The sequence below is a fragment of the Lissotriton vulgaris genome, chromosome 9, assembly GCF_964263255.1.
Source record: "Lissotriton vulgaris chromosome 9, aLisVul1.2, whole genome shotgun sequence".
Lineage (NCBI taxonomy): Eukaryota > Metazoa > Chordata > Amphibia > Caudata > Salamandridae > Lissotriton > Lissotriton vulgaris.
In genome coordinates, this window is record NC_141697.1 from 1223671713 (window position 1) to 1223697592 (window position 25880).

Below are 25880 nucleotides of genomic sequence, written 5' to 3' on the forward strand. Positions count from 1 at the left end.
GCAATTCTTTATTCTAGCACCTTTTACTGCGATAAAGATTATGAGCGCTGCTACGAAATGCTAAACCTCTAAAACACAAGTACATTTACACGAACAGGGACATTCCTTTTTACATTGATTTACTGATTTAGGAAGCAGGCTCTGAATGTGGTATACCACTAAGTGGTTTTACCTTGCACAGTATCTAGAGGTTCCCCCAGGAGAGCACAAGCTCAATCTAAACCGAAAGTGCTCTATTAGTGGGAGTATGGGCGAGCAGGCTGAGGACTAGAGAGGAGTGTACGACATTTATTGCACACACATAGACCAATAACTGACACGACTCAAAACGGAGATCCATATCCATTTTAGAAAAATAAGCTTTGTTTGAGTTTTATTGTAAGACCCAGATCTTTTGCAAAAAGGTAAGAACGTTTTTCAGGAAAAATACTTTTCACTTTCAAAAGTTGAGAGTGCAATTTTTAAACAGTTCAATGTCATACTATGGAAGAAAATAGCAATGCAGGTTGACAGGTAAATACCCACATTACAGTTCCAGTCTTCTGAGCTTAAGATTAGCAGAGGACAAAGTTCAGATCAGCACAAAATCTGCACCACCAGCGGAACAGGGGTGTCCGGCTGCAGAGGTCAAATTCAGAGACAGGCCCAATGCATTTCAACAGAGACTGGGGGCACCTGGCGCCACACTGCTTGCAGCTAGGTAAATCGGTTCCAGGGGTCAAGCTTTGGGGTTAAGAGCAAGAAAGAGGGAGCGACAAGGGAGCTCCAAACATACTCCATCGGGGGCACAGGGTGCAAATACAGCGTCGGGTGCCCAATGCTTTTCAATAGAGAATCTCGGTTTGACAAACCGGCTGCATGCGTCGAACCGGAGGCTGCACAGAGGAAACCAGCAACAGCAGAGGTACGTTGAAGTGTTGAGGGTCATAGGGGCACTGTCGGTTCAGCTCACCAAGACCCAGGGCTTTGGGTGCATGGGTGTCCTTTGATGTCAGATTCTTACTGGAGCTGGTCAGGGAGAGGCTCTGGATTCAGTCTGCAGGCATTGTTGTGGAGTCCAGGAGGGGTCAGCCAACGCTGTACTTAGACTCAAGATCGCTGGAGAACCTTTTCTGCATCTATGGGCCACCTGGACACAGGCGGGCAGCGTCGGGTGCAGAGGGGATCAAAGATCACGGACCCTGAGGACATTAGTGTCCTTGGTGGTGTTTTCTTTGTGAACAGAGCTCCTGTCCTATGGTGTTTTGATCTTCTTCAGAAGTAAGCAGTCCTACAAGGGTTTGTGGAGATCGCGACTGCGGGAAAGGCGTTGCATCTTTGCAGGATTTTCGATGGCTGCAGACAGGCCGGTAGGGCTGGCGCCAAGGCAGAAGGTGTCTTCAGTCTTCTTCAGAACTGCGTAGTCTTTGTCCTTTTTTTGCTTCTTTAATTGGCAGGAACTTGTTTTTGCATTTTAGGGGAGAGTAGCAGGCAGGGCAAATGGGCACCTTACCTGGGGGGACTACACCCTTAACTATGCCACCCTGCAGTGGGAGGGGCATGGTCCTAGCCATGATTGGAGGAGTCTCCCCATCTTTAAGAGGCTTCACCTCCCCCCGCCCCCACACCTTTAAGGGGTGGAGTTGGCAGAGGTGGGCACACCTATTCTTCTAGGTTTTCCAACCCAAAGTTGGGTGTTAACTGGAGGTTGCCATCTGCTGCTAGCAGAAGAGGCTGGGGGTCGCTTAAAAAGGCGGCAGGACTTTGAAGCTTCCCCTTTTGAGGACTGGCTAATCATGTGGGAGGAGACGTGACACATCTGCCCAGGATGTGCATTGTTTCTGGTCCAAGAGAGCAGGGGGCTCTCCACCCACGTGCCCAGAAACATGTCTGGTGGTGGCTGGCTGCCTACAGCCGGTATTGACCACACCAGGATTTGAAGGTTTTCAGGGGGTAACCTATGAGGTGCCCTCTGAATACATATTACAATACATTTCACACTAGCATCAGTGTGAGTTTCTTGAGAGGAGTTGTTTGGTACCAAACACTCCTAGGTTTCAGAAAAGCCATCATGGTACTGGGGAACTCGAGTTGTCAAGTTTCCATGTACTCTTTATGGATTCCTTGGCACGTACAATATTTAAGAATGGACTAAGATAGTGTAGGGGCATATCTGCTCATCACACCCGAGATCTAGTGCAACTTGTCTTAGGGCTGTAAGGCCGGGCGAGGTACTTGTACCTTACGCAGTGCTGGTTGGCATGGCACACAGGCAGTGCAAGACGCAGTGGCGGTTTGCATGGCCTTGGTGAGGGCCCCCTAGCTGACCCTATTCAGCTCCAATGCCCTGGGTACCAGGGTACCATTTCATAGGGACTTACAGGGGGGTCTGAAAAGCCAATCGTCGTACAGTTTTAGGGAAAGAACACTGGTACTGGGAACCTGGGCAGCAGGGACCCAGTACTCTACAGTTACAATTGCACCAGATACCAGGCAAAAAGTGTGGCTGGGGGATGGCGGGGGCGTTCTGCAATAAAACTCAACTTTCTCACATTTATTGTCTTTTGAGCCTGTCTCAAGGCTTTTTGGAAGGTAGCACAATGTAAGAAACCGCTTCACTTTTAATAACAGAACTGAGAGGTTCAACATGACAAAAAGGGTGAATTGTCTGAACAGGTTAAGTACGGCTTACAGTTCATTCTCCCAAGCAATCGCAACTATCAAGCGGATTTGGTTTGCTGTAGTCAGAGAATACATGTGAATAAATGGTAAAACATCAAGAAATTGATCAAGCCAAAAACATAGACTACCTTTTGAAAAACTTATGGCGGGGTGTGCTCTTTGTGACCACCTGCCCACGTATTAAATATACCACGTTTGCACTTAAGCCACTGAGGTTTTTGGTTTGACAGAACTTGCAAAAGAATGCAAAAGAAATCTTTCAAATGCAGGTTACTCTTGACAATGTTGAACATCAGAAACTGACCCTCTCAAACTTTGCAGATGAATAACAGCTCCATTTCGTCAAGTCAACTGTGAAGGCAGTGATCATGCTGCATACTTGAAGGTACAATCCAAGTTAAACTGTAACTTTTGACGTAGAAACAGGAGTGCAAAACGCGGGGTGTCAAAGAGTGATGTGACGAAAATGAATAACATGATTAGGTTCTGAAGAGACACAAACAGGCCACAACCTGCAGCAGTCAAGCACAGATGAACATATTTGACTTATTAAAGATTCCAGGCTGCCCGCTAGTTGAACAGGGCATGCACTCAACTTTGTGCTTCACCAGCCTGTGGAGGCTGGCCAATGGTTTGTGAAAGGTTGCTTGACTTTCAATTGCAAAAATATGCCTAAAAACACAGCAGGATTGTAGAGCTGGGAGGGCAAGTTACTCTTTAATGCCTCTGGGCCATTAATGTCAAAGGGCTGGGGGATGGATACTGGCGGGGCACTGATGGATAATTAGCAGATCTTGGGAATCAATTCAGGAACATTATGAAAGACTACAATTATTTAGCATGGAAGGCTCTTTTTTAATCCAGTGAGGTGGATTGTTAAAGCTGGATTAAAAAAGAGCCTTCCATGCAAAATAATTGTAGTCTTTCATAATGTTCCTGAATTGATTCCCAAGATCTGCTAATTATCCTTCAGTGCCCCGCCAGTATCCATCCCCCAGCCCTTTGACATTAATGGCCCAGAGGCATTAAAGAGTCAATTTGTGTGTCTTTTAATAAAGTCTGAGTTCGAGGCATGTGGGCTGCTGAATTCATATCTGTGCATAGATCGCCACCTAGTGTTGGGTCCGGATGATTGCACATTGTTGTCCTGGAAGAGTCTTCGAAGTATCACGAGATAGGTGGCTCCTCCCCTGGACTACAGTGCGCATGGGCATCGCCTCCATCCCCAGATTGTTTTTTTCCGCCATTGGGTTCGGATGCGTTTCGGTTCCCTCTGTCGGAACCGATAGTTGTTCTATTTCTACTCGAGACCAAAAGGTCTTTAGGCTGGGCGTCGGTATAGTTGCGTGCGGGTTTTCTTTCTGACTCTCAGCTCCGATTCCTTGCTGCCCTTCCACGTGCCTTCGGCGCGGACGGGCCTACATTACACCTCTAGCCATGGAGCGGACTCCATTTAAAAAGTGTCCGCTGTGCCACTCAAAATATTCGCACCTCGACGTGCACCCTGTGTGCAATACCTGCTTGTCGCCGGATCACCGCGAGGACACCTGCATGGCGTGTTCGAGATTCCGGAGCAAGAAGACACTGAAAATTCGCCGGGCCAATCGACTCCAGGCTCAACTATCGGCTGCGGCGCCCCCTCCAGAAGACATTTTCCAGGAATCTGTCGAGGTAGAAGACGACGCGCAAGACTCGGACTCCGGTCCCGTGTACGATGAGGAGACCTACGACGCGGGTGAGGAGGACTTTGACGAAGTCTCCGACGAGGTAGGGGACGACGATCAGGCTTGTGCCACGATGGGGGATAGCTCAGAGGAGGAGCATCCCCAACCAGACTCAGGGGTTATACCCCTTCAAACGGCCCAGGTCGAGGGATCGCCTTCGGGCCTTACCCAAGATCTCACTATAAGTCCTACGTCCCCGCCTCCGGGCCCGGTCACGGACATTTCGGAACCATCACTTCAGTTGATAAAACCGAAAGTGAAGCCAACTGGTCACGCGCCATCGGACCCGAAAACGAAACCGAAAGTGGCGCAGGTGATGAAGGTTCTGGAGGCGTCAAATACAAAGGCATCCAAAATGGCCGACCAGAAGCGTCGCGCCAAAATGGCCGACCCGAAACCATCCGGGTCGGCGCCGAAGGCGAAGATCTCAGATGCGGCTGCATCGGCGCCGAAAGGGGTCGTGGACCCGAAGACGGCTCCGAAGAAACGTCAGGGCGACGACGCCGATGGGCATGGGCCGCCGGCACCGAAGAAAGTGCCCTCTGTCATTGTGGATCTCGAGGATGAGGATTCGCTCGAGCCAGTCCAGCCCTCTCCAGCCTTCACAAAGAAGGTGGCGGAATCCTTGCAGCGGATTCGAAAAGCCGGGGTGGTTCCCGCTCAGGACACTGTGGCGCCTCAGACTACCACGGGCCACAAGCCTATCCGTTTCACTCTCCCGCCCAAGTCGGCGCCGAAGGCCTTCGCGCCGAAGCCGGGCGGACCCGCTAAGGAACCATTGCCACCCAAAGCTGCCTCAGCGGTGCCAAAGCCTCGACTCCAGTCACTTGCGGTCGAGGAACGTCGTGCGGTGTTCATCGACGCCAACACTGGAAAACTGTCGCTCCTCAAGAGGAAGATCACGACGGAGCCGGCGTTGGAACCCTTTAAGATCCCTCTTAAAAACAAAAAGGACTCTGCGGGATCTTCGGCTATGGTGGAACCTGTGTCCCCCCAGGCCCTGGGGCACTCGCCGGCGCATTCAGTCGCAGTCGATGCCGACGAGGAGGATCCCGAGTACACCTATCCGGCGTACTCGGATCCGGAGGAGGAGCCTGTGCCCTGGACCACCGGGGCCGACAACGAGGACCCGCAGTCGGGTCAGGACACTCAGCTTTTCGCCGCCAAGACGTCCCCTACAGAAGACTCGGCGGCCTTCAATGCACTGATAGAGAGAGCTGCGGCCAACCACGACGTCGAACTACACTCCGACCCCGTGGATGTGGACTTCTTGTTCGACACCTTCTCGGTGGCTGAAAAGTCGGTCAAAACGCTGCCGATGCTTAAGGGGGTGCTCAAGCATGCCGCAGAGGTCTTCAGGGAACCCACACGGGCGCGTGTGGTCAACCCTCGGATCGACAGGAAATATCGGGCAGCACCCACAGATCCAACGTATATCAAGGGACACTTGCCATTGGACTCCTTGGTCGTTTCCAACGCTCGGAAGAGGGCAAACTCTCAAACAACTGGTGACGCTCCTCCCCCAGATAAAGAGTCGAAAATCTTCGAAGCCTCAGGCAAAAGGATCGCTGCACAGGCAGCTAACATCTGGAAGATTTCTAACACCCAAGCCCTGCTCGCACGTTATGATAGGGCACATTATGACACACTTGAGGCCATCCTACAACACCTACCTGACCAATACAAGGAGGCAGGGGAGATGCTTATTCAGGAGGGTAAACTCATTACTAACGCATCCATCAAATGTGCACTGGATGTGGCAGACACGGCCTCCAGGGCTATCAATACAAGCGTGTTGCTTAGACGCCATGCCTGGCTTAGGATTTCGGGGTTCAAACCCGACATCCAGACTACTATACTAAACCAAACAGTCAATCCAGACCATCTGTTTGGCCCTGAAGTGGATGCCTCCCTGGAAAAGATGAAAAAAGACCAGGAAACTGCCAAGTCAATGGGGGCTTTACAAAGTCAGCAGTTTCGGGGTGGCTCCTTTCGCCGCTCAAATTCAAAAGGCACCTCAAGAGGACAGGCATCCCAATCCACACAATATTACAAGGGTAACACCCAAGCCTCGTTTAACAACAAGGGCAGAGGTGGTTACAGAGGCAATAATGTCAAGGGCAGGGGACGTGGAAACAATGGCTCCAGGTCCACCACCACCAACAAGCAGTGACGTCTTGTCACTGCCCCCCGACCACACAACACCAGTCGGGGGGAGACTCCAGCAGTTCCTGCCGGCGTGGGACTCCATCACCACGGACAGGTGGGTGAGGTCTCTTATCCAGAACGGGTACTGTCTGGAGCTTACGTCCATTCCACCGGACATACCGCCAAGAAACCGTCCTATGTCCAGCGAGCACTTGACCTTGTTGCAGCAAGAAGCTCTACTCATGCTGCAAAAAGGGGCGATAGAGCTCGTTCCATTGCAAGAACAGGGAACAGGGGTTTACTCCCTCTATTTTCTCATCCCCAAAAAGGACGGGTCCCTCAGACCGATCCTGGACCTCAGGCCCCTGAACTGGTACATCCTCTCGGAGCACTTCCATATGCTCACGTTGCAGCAGGTGCTTCCCCTGCTTCAACAGGGGGACTTCCTGGCTACACTGGATCTGAAGGATGCATATTTTCATATCCCCCTGCATCCTTCACACAGGAAGTATCTCAGATTCACAATCTTAAACCAGCATTACCAGTTCAAGGTTCTGCCGTTCGGGGTCACCACAGCGCCAAGGGTATTTACAAAATGCCTGGCGACCGTGGCGGCGCATCTCCGTCGCCAGCACGTCCACGTCTTTCCCTACCTGGACGACTGGCTCATTCAAGCAAGGACAGAACAGCAGTGCGTCGACCACGTGTCACGCACCATTCATCTCCTGCACGATCTGGGATTCTCTCTGAACTACCCAAAGTCCCATCTCCAGCCCGCCCACGTGCGACAGTATCTGGGCGCGACAATCGACACTCTGGCAGCCACTGCGCAGCCAAATTCAGTGAGAATCGCCAGTATCCAGGCGCTGATCCAACGATTCAGACCCCAACACTCGCTTCCAGCGAGGGTGTTCATGCAGTTGATAGGCATGATGGCCTCCTGCATCTCCATTGTCCCGCACGCGAGACTACATATGCGTCCGCTTCAGGAGTGCCTGGCACGTCAGTGGACTCAGGTTCATGGGCAACTGACAGACCTAGTGTTGGTGAGCGGTCGGGCGTACAACTCTCTGCATTGGTGGAATCCACAAAACCTTTGCAAGGGCCGACCATTCCAAGAGCCTGTCCCACAGATTATCCTGACAACGGACGCCTCTCTCCAGGGATGGGGAGCGCATGTACTCCACTACACGGTGCAGGGACTATGGACACTACAGCAAAGGAAGATGCACATCAATGTGTTGGAACTGATGGCAATCTTCATGGCCTTAAAGGCGTTCAAAGTACATCTGTGCAACAAAGTCGTGTTGATCCGGACGGACAACAAGACAGCCATGTACTACATTCTGAAACAGGGAGGCACACACTCTCCACAGCTGTCTCATCTGGCTCAGAGCATGTGGAAGTGGGCCATTCAGAGGAACATCTTCCTCATGGCAGAGCATCTCCCGGGCAAAGACAATCAAATGGCGGACCTGCTCAGCAGGCACAGCCATCAGATGCACGAGTGGGAGATACATCCATCAGTACTCCAACCGTACTTCCAAAGGTGGGGTCATCCAGAGATAGACCTATTCGCCACAAAGGAGAACGCAAAATGCCAAAGCTTCGCCGCCAGGTTCCCACACCCGCAATCACAGGGCAATGCGATGTGGATGAACTGGTCAGGCAGATTTGCGTACGCTTTTCCCCCAGCACCTCTGATCCCGCTGGTGGCACGCAAGCTCAGGCAGCACTCGATGACTCTCATCCTGGTTGCTCCAACGTGGGCTCGCCAACCATGGTACACCACGTTTCTCGAACTCTCCGTGGTACCTCATCAAAGGCTTCATCTCACTCCCAGCCTTCTGACGCAGAGCCATGGCGACATTCAGCACCCAGATCCGCAACAGCTCAACCTGGCGATCTGGCTCCTGAAGTCCTAGAGTTTGGCTACCTCAATCTTCCTCCCGATTGCATGGACATCATTCGGGAGGCAAGGAAGCCCACTACTAGAGCTTGTTATGCGGCTAAATGGAAGAGATTTGTCATCTACTGTGCTAACCACGATATTGACCCGCTAGATGCTTCCATTCAAAACATCATCTGTTACCTTTTTCACCTGTATCGATGCAATCTAGCGTACTCTTCCATCCGCATTCACCTGTCTGCTATGGCAGCATACCTCCAGAATAGGCAGCACCTGTCACTCTTTAAGGTCCCTGCTATCAAGGCCTTTCTGGAAGGACTCAAAAGGGTCATTCCACCAAGGACCCCACCAGCTCCAGAATGGAACCTCAATGTGGTTCTTACGAGGCTGATGGGTCCTCCCTTTGAGCCACTGCACTCTTGTGAGCTTCAGTTTCTGACTTGGAAAGTTGCGTTCTTAGTAGCAATTACATCGCTACGGAGGGTTAGCGAGCTGCAGGCGCTCACCATCCAAGAACCTTTTTTCCAAGTACATGCTAACAGGGTGGTGCTCCGCACTAACCCTAAATTCCTACCCAAAGTGGTATCACAATTCCACATGAATCAAACAATTGAATTGCCGGTGTTTTTCCAAAACCCAGAGACGCTGGCGGAGCGCATGCTCCATACCCTTGATGTGAAACGGGCTTTAATGTACTATGTAGACAGGACGAAAGATTTCCGCAAAACCAAACAACTTTTTGTTGCTTTTGCCACACACCACAAGGGAAACGCTATCTCCAAAGCGGGGATTGCTAGATGGATAGTAAAGTGCATTCAGATCTGCTATGCTAAAGCTAAGCGCACTCTCACTATCCCACCGAGGGCCCACTCCACCAGGAAGTTAGGGGCCTCTATGGCTTTCCTAGGTAACATTCCCTTAGAAGATATCTGTAGAGCAGCCACATGGTCTACCACACATACTTTCACTAAACACTACTGTGTAGACGTGCATTCCAAACAGCAGGCAGCTGTTGGTCAGGCTGTTCTAAAAACGCTTTTTCAAACTGCTGCAGCTGGCACGGGCGACCGCCGATAATGGAGGGACTGCTATGTATTCTATGCACAGATATGAATTCAGCAGCCCACATGCCTCGAACTGCAAATGCTACTTACCAGTATGCATCTGTTCTTGGCATGTAGGGCTGCTGACATTCATATCGCCCACCCTCCTCCCCGGCGCCCGTAGCAGCTGCAGTGTTCATTCATATATACACATATGATCATAGCATGGCCATCATTCACATTCTTCACTCCATCTCTGCCAATGGCTAAAAACAATCTGGGGATGGAGGCGATGCCCATGCGCACTGTAGTCCAGGGGAGGAGCCACCTATCTCGTGATACTTCGAAGACTCTTCCAGGACAACAATGTGCAATCATCCGGACCCAACACTAGGTGGCGATCTATGCACAGATATGAATGTCAGCAGCCCTACATGCCAAGAACAGATGCATACTGGTAAGTAGCATTTGCATTCTACCATTACCAGTTTGGCCACCGGCCTCCATCTTGAATCCCCCTTTTACCTCCGAGGTGTCAGTGCATTTTCAGAATGCCTATAGTGCCTCTATGAATAAGCACAAGTTAAAACATGAAAAAGGCACTCACGTGGGGAAAGTGAGCAACTATTTCCTTTTTAACAAAAGATTCAAACGTAATCTTATCTTTTCACAACCAGGTAAAGGGCTGTGCATTTCAATATCATCTGTCCAACAAAGTTTCAGTTTCCTCAAAATATTGCACCTTTACTGAACGTGATGCAAGGTTTACCATTTTGGTGATGATTTAGTCGCACTACAATGGTGGTCCTCAGAAGGCCACCTAATTTGCATGGATACAGAATGCGGCTGCAATACCTTCTTTACCCACTTCTTAGAAGTGGAAACGCAGAAAGATTAACACTGGGATAAGCAAACACAGTCAACGTACCACCGTAGATAAAAGATAGAGGCCACACCACCATTAGAAAAGGAGGTTTCTCAACTATGAGACCAACACAAACTTCCAAGCAGAGCCCCAATAGTGAGAATGACTCCAGTCCAACCAGAAATCCTAAGAGGCTGGCCCCTTGAACAACGAGGGTTCGGCCTCTTGATACAGGATGATGGCCTACATTCGAATCTTCAAGGCAGCGTAACACAAAACACACTAGGCCCATCAGATAAAGGAGATCTCTGGAAGAACAAATACGTCTAGGAAAGCACTAAATGCAATATATTTTGTACAAAGTAATTTTCGGATTAATGGGACCATCTTCACAGACCTGTCAAATATCTAGATAGAGATATGTTGTACCCTCTGAACCAGGCGACTAGAGCGATGGCTAAATTGGATGCAGGCACTCTTTCTGGGCATTAAAGGACCTGCTCCATCCTGGTAATAGATGAAGGAAGAGACCCAACTGCCTCCCAACCACACCAAGTCGGTTTGTTTCTGGTATGTATGTTCGGAGATGTGTTGGAGGCATGCTTCAGACACTGGCAAAAGCTGATCAGAAACCGTGGTGCAGACGCTTTGCCACATTTGATCTGATAGTAAAAGGAACACATTGTTATTTATGTGCTTACAAATGGAGGAGGTAAATTATGAAACAGTGCTGTGACTTTTACATGAGTGCCTTTTTCATGTTTTAACTTGTGCTTATTCATAGAGGCACTATAGGCATTCTGAAAATGCACTGACACCTCGGAGGTAAAAGGGGGATTCAAGATGGAGTCCGGTGGCCAAACTGGTAATGGTAGAATCAGACTTTATTAAAAGACACATAAATTGATGGACGGAATGCAGAACAAATCAAAACATTCACCCCAGGTCAAGAGATCTGGATTAAACGCTTCATTCTTTTGCTCAGCATGCCACCCCAGTTTAGACCTGGCCATACGCAAATCAGTCTTGACCCTGTGCCTCATGGGAACAGTCCAGCCCGAACTGCCAAGCCAGGTCCTCCCTGGCCCGGAAAAAAGCTTCCTAAGACCGGTTTCAGGGTTTCACCCCCTTTAGCCAGGATAGCCGGTCCTAAGATGCTTGTTCGGTCTGGACTGTTCCCATTGGGCGCAGGGTCAATACTGATTTGCATATGGCTGGGTCCAAACTGGAATGGAATGGTGAGCAAAAAAAAACGATGGATTTAGGCCCATATATCTATACTGGGGTAAATGTATGACATTGTTCCTCATTCTGTCCATCAATTGTTCTTTTTGCATTTGTCACCCCGAGTGGGACAGGTATGCTCAGACTTCAGTTGAGTCCTGTGCTCTCCATGCCACTGGAGTCGAGCTATCCTGGCTGATGAGGGCTGAAATCCCGAAACCGGTCCTAGGATGCTTGTTTACAGTCCAGGGAGGACTTGGCCTGGCAGTTTGGGCAGGACTGTTCCCATTGGACGCAGGATCAAGACGGATTTGCATATGGCTGGGTCCAAACTGGAATGGCATGCAAAAAAAAATGTTCTTTTTGTAAGAATCAGAATTAATTTACATCAACATAAATAATGTGAAATTCCAGGTAATTAATTGTATCTTTGCCCCTTTTACTGTATCCAACAAAATTAACTGTGCGTATTACTCGTCTGACACCACTGCTAGCACTAGATACACTGACAAATCAATCAAAAGAGCGGTTTTAAAGATAGTTTTCCACACTGAAGGAAATACGAGACACTCGGATCAGATTTCCCATAAAGGTAAATAAGAATAACCAGGGAATTAAATATACAGGGAATGCATTTCCACTGGGCACCCTCACTTCTAAGGTAAGTATCCACAAAGGCAGATTCATCACATACATAGCATCTAATCTTAAGGTAATACCTAGTAACCTTAGGAGGTCATGACACTGCACAAAGAAGACTCACCTCACGGATCTACCCAATTTGCAAGTAATTTAAAAAATGGACTTCTACTGACTAAGGCCAGTTGTGGATGACTGCGATCTCTGAGATATTAAGATTTTTTCTAACTCCTGGTCATTTCCCTGAACTGCAAATGTATCAGTGTATTCAGCCAAACCGATAATGCAAGTGCAACAAAACAGTACCAATTAAAGATAAATGCAAAACGGTAAGAGGGACGGATGGCATGGATTGCGGGGATGAGGAGTAGGACGCGGTATAGAGGTCATTAGGTACGTACCCTACAAATTACCACTTAGTCTACTTTTCTCACCACAGGTCTTAATTCATGATTGAAAAGCAAAGCTTGGCCAAGAAGTAAACAGTTTTTACGTGAGGGAATCCCAACCCTCATCAGCCTAATGTGATTGGTAGCGAAGCCACCAACCCCAAACTCAACTGCCTCTACCTGCAATGATGGTCTGTCAGGTAAATCTGCTTTATGTACTCCTGACTACATTACCCTTCCATTAAAGCAGCTTCAGAAGAAAAATCAAACCTGCATCAACTCGCTACAGAAATATTTGGTCAAGGTTTTGTAGTATCATGCAGCCTATGAATAATGCTGAACGTATTGAGAAACCCTACAGGCAAAAGTATAGGAAAGCAATAAACCTAACACACAGTTTAATGGTAACACTATACGGACAACATGAGATGACACAACCTTCAGAGAGAAAAAATGCAGAGCTGGAAAAAGCATAAAACAATAAAAATGCTGGGAGATATTTGTGACCGTAGGCTTTGTTGAGAGTTCTGAATGAACATCGTATCAAATGAAAAGATAACCCTAACAGACTGGAAAGAGAATACTGCAGACGAGTACAAAACGACAGAATAATGCCAAATTAACTGATACACCTTTCTAAGGGACCATCAACTTACATCATGTTCCAATAGAGGACAACTGAAAAAGGGTAGTGAGATTGTGACTTGGGAGTAGAAAATCCCTTGACTGTTTCACTAATGGCCTGCAAACTAACAAGTCCACAGACAAAAGAAGAGATGTATCTTGCACAATACTCGGAAACTGATTTTGGTTTTGTACTTCAAAGAGAAGTACAAAATGGGATTCACTAGCTAAGTCCATCACTGTTTCCCTTCCTGGCCATCAATAGACATCAGTTTGTACAAAATGAAAGCTTTAGGTCCCAGAAGTTTCCCATCACCTTCGGATCTCCCCAAGTTCTATATAGTCCCCGTCATCTTTAATCACTATATTTTTAGCCCTATAGGTCCCTACACACAGATAAAAGCATCATAATTCACTGATATGCAGATGACGCACAACTCTATTCAACAGTCTCTTCCGCTACAGAAAGACACAGTATGAAACACGGAATGAACATCACAGCCTGGATATCCTACCATGGCAGGATTTACTTTATTTACCAAGAACAATAAGCAAACTATCCAAATCTGGTCAAGTGACATTAATCTGAATGGTTTTGAACCTCACTTGGATTTACCCAGAGCTCCAATCTCACCTTCAAGGAACATATTGCCAAACAAATATAAAGACAGCTGGGTGCCAGCTCTCTCTTGAAGAAAGTGAAACAATTCCCCGCTAGAGGAACTCAGAACTGCTGCTCAAGCTTTCATTCTCCCAATCAAGATAGATCAAACACACTGCTTGCTGGCTTCCCAGACTCCCAAATGCGCCTCCCCCACCTCCTTAAAGCACAAGTTACTACTTGTGTAACGATATATCTGTAAGAGACATTAGTTAGTGATAGATTCCTTACCTTAGAATATCCCCAGGCGTCAGACTGGATCCGGAAATTTTTGCGTAGCAATACCCCTGCGCGCTGGTAGGCGTCGTATGCGGCTCCGCGTCCGTCGTCGTGAGCGCCTGGATGACGTCATCGGAGTACTTAGACGGCGCCCATGCGCGCTGACGTCAGTTCTGATAACACAGCTTTTCCGCGCCAGATACGCAGAGCCATGATAGAACTAACACTGGTGCCATGAAACTAGGGCCCTGAAAGGGGATGACCTTAGCCCTAGATATCGGTTCGCAGAACGGGGAGGATGGGTGGGCGGTAAGGAATCTATCACTAACTAATGTCTCTTACAGATATATCGTTATACAAGTAGTAACTTGTGCATCTGAAAGAGACACGTTAGTGATAGATTCCTTACCTTAGAATAGATACCCCAGCAATACCAACCCCGGTGGTGGGTCTGCGAACCAATATCACACCAGAAAGTCCTGGAGGACGGAACGGCCAAAGAAGCCATCCCTCCGGACTTGACTGTCCAGGCAGTAGTGTCTTGCGAACGTGTGCAGCGAGGCCCACGTGGCTGCCTGACAGATGTCCTGCAGGGGGACACCGCGGCCCAGGGCAGTTGTCGTTGCCGTGGCCCGAGTGGAGTGAGCCCGCAATCCAGCCGGGGGCTCCTTCCTCGCCATGGAGTAACATGCTTGAATGCACAAGATGATCCATCTTGAGATGGTCCTCTTGTGCACAGCCTTTCCCTTCTTCGCGCCCACGTAACCAACGAAGAGTTGGTCATCCACCCGGAATTGGCGTGTGCGATCTAGGTAGTAGGAGAGCGCACGTTTTGGATCCAGACGGTGGAGCCTCTCCTCCTCTTTCGAGGGATGCGGAGGCGGAAAGAAGGTGGGCAAAGTAATGGACTGCCCGATGTGGAAGGCCGTGACAACCTTGGGCAGAAAGGAAGGCCGTGTACGTAACACCACCTTATCAGGATGAACAGACAGGAAAGGTGGAGAAGAAGAAAGAGCCTGGAGCTCACTCACCCTCCTGGCAGAGGTGATGGCAACCAGGAATGCCGTCTTTAGAGTAAGGAGACGAAGGGGGCAGTTATGAAGTGGCTCAAAGGGAGCACACATCAGATAGGTGAGAACCAGATTCAAGTCCCACTGGGGCATCACGAAGGGAACAGGAGGGAACATGTGCGTGATGCCCTTCAGAAATCTACTTACAATAGGGGACTTGAATAAAGAAGGCTGATCTGGTAGCCTTAAGAAGGCTGATAGAGCAGAAAGGTACCCTTTAAGAGTGCCCAGAGCAGAGCCCTGCTGGGCAAGGGAAAGAAGAAAGAGCAGCACTTCCGAAAGGGGTGCAGAGAGAGGATCCACAGCCTTTGCTGTGCACCATGCCACAAATCTGTTCCACCGGCAGGCGTATACCGACTTTGTGGAGGGACGCCTGGCTGCCAGAATGATATCACAGACTTCGGGAGGCAAGTCAAATGGCCTCAACTGCCGCCGCTCAATCTCCAAGCTTGTAGGTGGAGACTGGACAGGTTCGGGTGCAGGACCGTCCCCTGCTGCTGCGACAGAAGGTCCTCCCGAAGAGGCAGACGAATCGGGGGATCGACTGACATGCTGAGTAGCTCGAGATACCAGTATCTTCGTGCCCAGTCCGGAGCCACAAGGACGACCTGGGCCCGGTCGCGCCTGATCTTCTTCAGCACTCTGGGCAGAAGTGGTATAGGCGGAAAGGCGTACAACAGACCGCAGCTCCACTCGCGACGAAAAGCGTCTCCGAGCGAGTGCCGCCTTGGAAACTCCAACGCGCAGAACTGCTGACATTGCGCGTTCTCTTCTGTGGCGAATAGATCTAACCAAGGCTCTCCCCACTGTCGAAAGAGACCTTGCGCCACGTCCGAGTTCAGACGCCATTCGTGATCCATCATGCACCGGCGGCTGAGTTCGTCCGCCCTGGCATTCAGAGAGCCTGCCAGGTGTTGAACCACCAGGGTCACGCCCTGATGTTCCAGCCACTGCCAGAGGCGCAGAGCCTCCTGGCAGAGGGTCCACGACCCCACACCGCCCTGTTTGTTGCAGTACCACATGGCGGTGGTGTTGTCGGTGAACACTTGCACTACGCTCCCCCTGACAGAGGGGAGGAATGCCTTCAGTGCAAGACGAATCGCCCGCAGCTCCAGAAGGTTGATGTGGAGCCGGGACTCCGCCGGAGACCAGAGGCCTCTGATCTCCGCCTCTCCCATGTGGCCACCCCAGCCCTGGAGGGACGCGTCCGTCACAACTACGTGCTCCGGCTGGGGCAGGAAGAGGGGTCTGCCACTGACCCAGTCGCGGTCCGTGAGCCACCACTGCAGTTGCTTCGCAGTGCCCTCCGAGATCAGGACATGATCGGACAGGTTGCCCTGATGCTGGGCCCACTGAAACTTCAGGTCCCACTGCAGAGCCCGCATCCGCCACCTGGCGTGACGCACCAGAAGGATGCAGGAGGCCATCAGCCCCAGAAGCCGCAGCGTCAACCTGACCGAGACCCGGGATAACGGCCTGAATACAGGAATCAGAGCCTGAATATCCCGAACCCGCTGTTCGGGTGGGTAAGCCCGAAACTGCGCCGAGTCGAGAACCGCTCCGATGAAGAGGAGCTTTTGAGAGGGACACAGGTGTGACTTCGGCACATTGATGGAGAACCCCAGCAAGTGCAGGAGGTCGGCCGTAGTCTGGAGGTGGCTGACGACTGACTGGGGCGAGCCCGCCTTCAACAACCAGTCGTCAAGGTAGGGGAAGACTGATATCCCCTGCCTGCGCAGATGGGCTGCGACCACCGCCATCACCTTCGTGAACACCCGTGGGGCGCTGGCAAGGCCGAAGGGGAGCACGGTAAACTGAAAGTGCTCTTGGCCTACCATGAACCGCAGGTAACGCCGGTGGGCCGGCAGGACGGGGATGTGGAAATAGGCGTCCTGCAAGTCCACCGCTACCATCCAGTCTCCCGGGTCCAGGGCAGCCAGGACCTGGGCCAAAGTGAGCATCTTGAACTTCTCCGTCCGGAGGAAGCCGTTGACGTTCCGCAGATCCAAGATAGGGCGTAGGCCCCCTTTGCCCTTCTTGGGTACCAGAAAGTAGTGGGAGTAACAACCACGTCCTACTTCTGGCCCAGGAACGCGCTCGATGGCCCTCTTGGCCAAGAGGGCCGAAACCTCCTCTTGCAGAAGTTGCAAGTGATCCCCCGACACACGGTGGTATTGAGGTGGCATGGATGGAGGGGAAGACTCGAAGGGGAGGGAGAAACCCCTTCGGACAATTTGCAGCACCCACCTGTCCGAAGTGACTGTATGCCAGTGGGAGAGGTGATGGCGAACCCTGCCTCCCACAGGCGTCACATGGGCCTGAAAACTCGGACTAGGAAGGTTTTGAGGCGGGGGCTGCTGAGGGAGGTGTGGACTGGCCTCGCCGTTGGCCCCGACCACCGCCACGGCGGTTCCCACGTCCGCCACCGCGTTGCTGAACATTCTGCGGCGCGTGGCTGACGGTCCGTGGTGGGGCGCCCCTTCCGTGGCCACGAAAGGAGCGAAAGGCACCCGATTGCTGGCGTGGGGCCGTAAGGCCCAAGGACTTGGCCGTGGCCCTGGAGTCCTTGAAACGTTCCAGCGCATGGTCTGCCTTGTCGCCGAAGAGGCGACGGCCATCAAACGGCATGTCCAGGAGGGTGGCCTGGACATCGGCCGAGAAGTTGGCGGATCTCAACCAGGCGTGGCGTCGAACCGCCACCGTCGTTGCCATCGCCCTGCCCAGTGAGTCCGTGGTATCCAGCCCACACCGGATAGAAAAACGTGCCGCATCTCGGCCGTCCGCAAGGGTTTGGCTGAGTTTAGCCCTGACCTCCTCAGGGCATTGTGGCAGCACCTCCGCAACCGTGTCCCACAGGGTGTGGGTGTAGCGGCCCAAGAGACAGTTGGTGTTCACAGACCGTAGCCCTAGGCTCACAGACGAGAAGACCTTCTTCCCGAACTGCTCATATCTCTTGGATTCCCTGTCGGGCGGGGCCGACGGGAATGCGGTTTGGGAGTTAGAGGCCTGGATGACCAGGCTCTCGGGGGTGGGATGGGTGGACAAAAAGCATGGGTCGCCCGGTGCCGGGCGGTAGCGTCTGGCCACGTTCCTGTCCACAGGGGGGCCTGTGGCGGGCTTGGACCAAGTGCCCAGCAGAACGTCACACAAGGCCTCATTGAACGGCAGGAGGGGCTCCGCGGAGCCGGACTGCTGTTTGAGGACCTCAGTGAGGAGATTAGTCCTCACGGCCGCGACGGGGAGCTGAAGGTTTAAGGCCTTAGCTGCCTTCGTCAACACTACGCTGTAAGCAGAACCCGCCTCCGAAGCCACAGTCGGGGGCGACGTAAATCCAGTGTCTGGCGAGGTGTCAATACCACTGGCCTCCCCAAGCTCATATGTCCAGTCCTGATGCGACTGGCAATCACGTGCCAGAGGGTCCTCGGACCCCTCCCATTGCTCCTCGTCACCTGGCTCCTGGAGACCAGGATTAACAGCCAGGGCCTCCTCGTGGAGATAGAAGTCTCCAAAGGCCGACGGAATCGGCGCCCAGCGGCGCCCCTCCGACTCCTGAGTAGGACCGTAGGAAACATTGGGGTCGGCAACCACATCGGCTGCCGGGGACGACACCTGAAGGGACGGCGCCGGCGAGGTCGTAAGGTCGACCGGCGAGGTCCCGGATCCGGAGCCGGATCCAGCGAGGTCGCGCGGCGCCGGGACCGAAGTCGCCAGCGGCGCCGGGCCCGAAGTACCCGACGTCGTCGGGGCCGAAGCGCCCGACCCGGAAGGACCTCCAGACGGAGCCGATCGGCCCGAAGGCGCCACGGGAACCGACTGAGGAGGGAGGGCCCTCATGGCCATGAGGTACCTCTCGACCTCCTCCTGCGACGCGCCGTGCCCAGGGACCCGAAGGTGTGGGGCAGGCGGCGACGCTTGCGACTCCCGCGGAGCCGCGTGGGCGGTGTCGCCCGAGTCCCCGGCCGCATCGAGCGAGCGTCGGGGCGGGTCGGAGGACCGATGGTGTCGCTCCGACCTCTCATGCCTCTTACCTGAGGACTTGGAACCAGACGATCGGTGTCCACTTCCAGAACGTCGATGACTCCGACCTCGCGACCTGTCCCTCGACCTCCCGTGGGACCGGGACCGGGACCTGGAGCGGCACGGGGCCGAGTGCCTCAGCTCGAGACGCTTGCGGGACCGCTCCCGCCTAGCCTTCGACGTCAGAGCCCGGCAGTCGACGCAGGTTCGATCGTCGTGGTCGAGGCCTAAGCACTTCAGGCACCGGCGATGGGGGTCCGTGACCAACATGAGTCGGCCGCACTTCGAACAAGGCTTGAACCCGGGCATCCCTGGCACCGATAGTCGAGACAGTCGACTAAGAGAAGATCAAAAGGATCAAAAAAACTATTCAGTCAAAAAGTGACTGGGGGTAGAGCTTCTTCCGGATCTGCGCTAGCTGGCGCGGAAAAAAGAAGAACTGACGTCAGCGCGCATGGGCGCCGTCTAAGTACTCCGATGACGTCATCCCGGCGCTCACGACGCCGACGACGGACGCGGAGCCGCAGACGACACCTACCAGCGCGCAGGGGTATTGCTACGCAAAAATTTCCGGATCCAGTCTGACGCCTGGGGATATTCTAAGGTAAGGAATCTATCACTAACGTGTCTCTTTCAGATGTAATCCTGCATGCTGCAGGATGTCTTATCAATAACCATTAAGGTAATGGGGTAACCCAAAAAGGTCCAGGATCTGGGTATAACACGTTATAGGAATACAGTGGTCCAACCTCTATGACTTATAGACTGAGTCCATCAGTAATTGTTCATTAATTCAACAATTTCGGAGCATATATTAATCAGCTCTATCCATAAATGCAAATGTGTATATAACAATATATTACTTAGGGCATAAAAAACAGCAGTAGCAATAAAGAGCAGTATTTTTAATTCATTGCTCCTCGGTCAAATAAATTCACGAAACTTCCGGATTGCAAAACATTACAATCCATAGTGGTTGCCCCAAAGGAGCGTGCAACATAGCAAAGGAGTGCCAAGAAGTGAGTAGTGTGGAGAAGGAAAATGAAAAATCAAAATAGTCAGTGACATAAAAATACTGAAAATCATTTACAAAAGCAGTAACGGATCAAAGCATTGACCCATCCTGTCTAGCCTGACCTCAAAATACTCAAAGAAAAAATATTCTCATACAATGTAGATGAATATATCATAAATTTTTGCACATCAATGTAGAGGATCGGACAGGTCCAGGTTATATGTATACTGCGTCAACGTTTCGCCTCGTCTTAGGGCCACGGTCATTTTAAAGCCTGGGCCATGCGAGTCTTCATCAGGACAATTATAAATAGGGCAACCAGGGGAATATAGATGTCCCCAGAGAGGCGTACAGCGGTGAAGATTCCACGTAAAATAAGGGCTTGTTGTCCTTGTATGTTTCTGATCAAAACAGAGTTCCAATAGATAGTGGTCGATGAATAGTGCCCTGCAAGCGGGAACGAATCTCCAGCCTTCCGAGATTGAAGTCTCGGAAGGCTGGAGATTCGTTCCCGCTTCCGTGAATACTCCCCGGGAAGTGAATGGTAACATTTACGTAAAAAATTGCACATTATGCGTTGAACTGGGAGCGAGTATGGACATATGAATGACCATTATTTGAGGAAGATTCTTTCAGAGTTACCGAACCTAATCACAGTCAATTGCATACTACGCGATTAAATTGGAGTAAGTATGGATATAGAATTATTATTGATTGAAGAAGATTTTTCAGAGTCTTAAAGCCCAATTGCAGGGCACTATTCATCAACCACTATCTATTGGAACTCGGTTTTGATCAGAAACATACAAGGACAACAAGCCATTATTTTACGTGGAATCTTCACCGCTTTACGCCTCTCTGGGGACATCTATATTACCTTGGTTGCCCTATTTATAATTGTCCTGATGAAGACTCGCATGGCCCAGGCTTTAAAATGACCGGGCCCTAAGACGAGTCGAAACGTTGACGCAGTATACATATAACCTGGACCTGTCCGATTCTCTACATTGATGTGCAAAAATGTATGATATATTCATCTACATTGTATGAGAATATTTTTTCTTTGAGTATTTTGAGGTCAGGCTACACAGGATGGGTCAATGCTTTGATCCGTTACTGCTTTTGTAAATGATTTTCAGTATTTTTATGTCACTGACTATTTTGATTTTTCATTTTCCTTCTCCACACTACTCACTTCTTGGCACTCCTTTGCTATGTTGCACGCTCCTTTGGGGCAACCCCTATGGATTGTAATGTTTTGCAATCAGGAAGTTTCGTGAATTTATTTGACCGAGGAGCAATGAATTAAAAATACTGCTCTTTATTGCTACTGCTGTGTTTTTTATGCCCCAAGTATTATATTGTTATATACACATTTGCATTTATGGATAGAGCTGATTAATATATGCTCCGAAATTGTTGAATTAATGAACAATTACTGATGGACTCAGTCTATAAATCATAGAGGTTGGACCACTGTAAAAAAAAAAAGGATGTCTTATCAATGGCATGAAAAAACCTAACCACATCACCTCCATCCTGAAGGAACTCCACTGGTCCATTTGCTGGACTGCATCATCTTCAAAACGAGCAGCATTATTTATAAAGCCACCATGACCTGAACTCTTGCCCACCAGGCTGACAAGCTCATCTCTGGTGGCCCTCAATACACCCGCAATCAGGACACCAGACAGGAGGCAAGAATGAGTGAAAAAGAAAAATAGATACAAGAAGAATAAGTTACTTATCTTCGGCAAAGCCTTATCTGGTAGAGACTATCTAGACACAGATTCCTTCCCACAGAATTATCTCCAGCATCAGATTGAATACAGAATTTTGTTTGTGAGCCGTACCCCTGTGTGCCAGTAGTTCGCTTCATTTGGCTCTGCGTGGCGTAATCTGCATCATCCGCGCAGGGGAAGAGACTTACACTGTGTCTATATAGGCGCCCCATCATACTGATGTCAGATTCTTTTCATGACTTTCCACGCCAGGAGTGCGGCGCCACGAAGAACTTGCTGCTTGTGTGGAAAACTAGTCCCCTGAAAGGGGAGCAGCCATGTCCCTGGAAATCCGTTCACAGACCATGGTGGATGCGTTGGTCGGTAAGGAACATACAGCAACATAGAATCTCTAACAGATAAGGCATTACCAAAGGGTAAGTGACTTGATCATCTGATGGGAATTCTAGCTGCAGATTCCTTACCTTAAAATAGGTACCCATGCAAAACTGATTCACACTAGAAAGTCCTGAAGGACCAAACAAGCAAAGTGCCCGTCCGGACGGACTGGACTGTCAAAGCCATAATGCTTTGTTAATGTGTGTAAAGAAGTCCATCTTGCTGTCTGGCAGCTACCCAGGACCGGAACTCCTTGTGCTGATGGAGTGTTCACAGCCTTGGCTCTGGTCGAATGAGCACGCAAAACCTCAGGGGGTGGTTTCTAGACCAATGCATAGCAGATCTTAATGCAGAGCACAATCCATCGGGAGATGGTCCGCTTCTGCACGGCCTTTCCCTTCTTCGACATACTCCACAAGGAGTTGGTCATCCACAAGGAAGTGATGGACTGACCTACATGAAAAGGAGTGACCACTTTTGGCAAAAATGAAGCTCTAGTGCAAAGAACCGGCTTGTCTGGGTAGATGTTCAGGCATGAATGACAAAGCCTGAAGTTCACTGAACCTCAGTGCAGATGTTATGGCCACCAGCAAAGCCATCTTGATGGTACAGAGCCTGAGAGGACAGTTGTGCAATGGCTCAAAGGGAGAGTACATCAGAGGCTGAGATGGCAGAAAAAGAGCCCTTTATTTTGCTCAGAGCACAGCTCTGTTGGGTGAGGGAAAGTATAAAAAAAAAAGGACCCGATAGAGGCGTACACTTTCTTAATGGAGGGACGCCTGGCTGCAAAGATAACATTACAGACTTCGGGCGGAAGGTCGAACGCTTTCAACTGTCGCCACTGAATCTCAATGCATGAAGGCAAGCATTGGCAGGTTCGGGTGGAGAACCTGCCCGTGCTGCTGTGACAGCAGATCCTCCCGAAGAGGCAGTCTGATCGGAGGGCCGATGCCATGCTCAAGTGCTCGGGATACCAAACTCTCTGAGCCCTGTTCGGAACAACAAGGATGACTTGGACGCAGTTGTTCCTGATCATCCTGAGAACTCTGGGCAGAAGTGGTATGGGCGGGGAGAGGAGGCTGAGCTCCACTCGAGACAAAAGGCGTCTCCTTGGACACTCCTGTGTGCAAAACTGCTGCCATTGCGTATTCTCGGCAGTGACGAACCGATCTACCAAAGGCTCTCCCTCTCCCCACTACTGTAAAAGATCTTAATCCACCTCCGGATAGAGAGGCCATTTGTGATCCGCTAGGCATCTTCGGGTGAATTTGCACGCCCTGGCGTTTAAAGAGCCAGCCAGTTGTTGAACCACCAGAGATATGCCTGGACATTACAGCCATGTCCAGAGATACAGGTTCTCTTAATAAAGGGTCCACAAGCCCACCCAGCCCTGTTTGCTGCAGTACCACATGGCGATGGTACGGTCCGTGAACACCTGCACTAGTCTTCCTTTGATGGAGGGTAGAAAAGCTTTTAATGTCAGCCGGATCGCCGGTGCTTTAGAATAATGATGTGGAGGTGGGATTCTGCCAGACACTAGAGGCCTCTAATCTCCACCTCTTCAAGATGGCTACCCCATACCAGGAGTGATGCATCTGTCACCACTGTTAGATCTGGTTGGGGAAGGGACACGGGTCTGCCGCTGACCCAATCGAGGTTCGCAAACTACCATTGCAGATCTTTAGCAGTTACCTCCAACCAAGTCCCCTGGACAATATCAGGGAGATTCCTCCTCATGCATCCCTGTCTGGAACTTCAGAAACCACTGGAGAGCCCGCATATGCCAGCAGGCATGTGTCATAAGCAGAATGCAAGAGTCCATGAGGCCCTGCAGCTTCAGAGTTTGTCTCACCGAAATCCAGAATAGAGGCTGAAACATCGGTATCATAGCTGGAATATCCTCAACTCGCCTTTTGGGTGGATAGGCCCGAAAGTGCCCCTTTGAACAAAACAAATCCAAAGAAAAGAAGCATCTGAGAGGGAGTTAGGTGTGACTTTGGCACGTTGTCAGTGAAGTTTGTTTCTTCTTTTAAAGACAAAAAATATCCTGGAACAAAACCAGGATATGGGGGTAGCATATTCTAAATCACAGGTGGCACTAATGCACTTCCCGAACAGACTGCAGCACGTTCCATCAGCTCCTAACTGCAGGGAATCTAGGAAGGTTATTCAGCGCCCTAAAGTACACTGCAGACAGCTGGGATTGCCCACTGGAACAGTAGCGTAAGGTCATTAGCTAAACAGCATGTACCAATGGTTATTACAACATCTGCTCATTGTCACTTCATGAACAGTTTATGTGTGCTTAGTATAACAACAATAATTTTCTTTACATTATTGTAGCAATAATATCCATTTTGAGGTTACAAAGTTTAAAGTCTACGTAATAACTGCTGATAATGTTATTGGTGTCATCACATGTGATGTCAGCAGTGGTACAGGTAATGTGTAGTGCGAGGCCAAGCACAAGGTAAAGCGCCGTTCAGAAGGAGCAAATTATGGTCAAATACTTCACCATAACTGGAGAATTGCAGGGGTTTCTTGCTTTTGGATCATAACCATAATGTCCCTTGAAATGAAGTTTTTCTGGGGATTTTCAGTTTTAATTATTGCGAAGTTACTCATCTTCATCTCTAACCACAACATTCATACATAGAATTCTTATGGATTTTTTGTTCTGTAATTACATTCTGTATACAACCATGTCTGTCCTCAGCGGTCACATGATGTGGCATTTAGCAACATCCTAAGGCCAATACCCAGCTAGCCACCAGTAAGCGTGGGGCGACAGCCGTTGCTCATGTCCAGTGACTCCAGAGCACAATGCATTGTCGCTATGGCCTACACGTAACCATCAAACCGATAGTGAGTCCTCTTATGACATGACCTTGGGGCAAGTCATCCCCTGCAACTAATACCCCTCCTTTAGCACCAACTTAGCATGGACTTAGCCATGCACCATAGGTCTTATTCCAACATTCAGTACCCACACAGCTTCAACGCCAAGAAAGCAAGACTTTGGCCAATGTCCAACTCTGTCAAGATATAAATTCATTTTCTTTTTAGAAGTATGAAAAAAAAAACATTTGTACACCAAATTTGAGAAAGTACAAAGAGAAACTGATATCTATGCACATGAAATTTCTTCTCATTCTGTCCAGGAGTTTGTTTCTTTCCTGTAGCTCATCCGAAACTCACTATTGAAGTTAAAATGGAGAAATCACACTTTGGACTCCTACTGCAGCTCCGGGAATCCTGTTTTCATGTGTTCAATGTACACACTACTTTCAACAATTAAACAGAGCTGAAGTTGGTTTATTATGGAAAGTTTTGTGCACATTCTTCCAACAGACAACATTATTATCACAGCAAAACCTCTTTCCTTCTTCGATTATGCATTCCATCGATGTGGGGTTGAATAAATTCAAAGCATCTAAATCGAAGTATCATTGAGTTCCGCCCGATGCGCCCTAAGTGAATGCAGACACACAATGCTGCTCTTTTTATCCTCTTTTGTTGTGCCAGTCCTCATGCTTCTACTGTTTTATTGCT

General features: G+C 50.0%; 1 protein-coding gene across 10 annotated transcripts in view; it reads right to left on the reverse strand.

Moving 5' to 3' along the window:
- Positions 1 to 25880, reverse strand: part of USP19 (ubiquitin specific peptidase 19) — a 471392-nt gene that overhangs the window by 34123 nt on the left and 411389 nt on the right. The gene's annotated exons all lie outside the window — the stretch shown is intronic.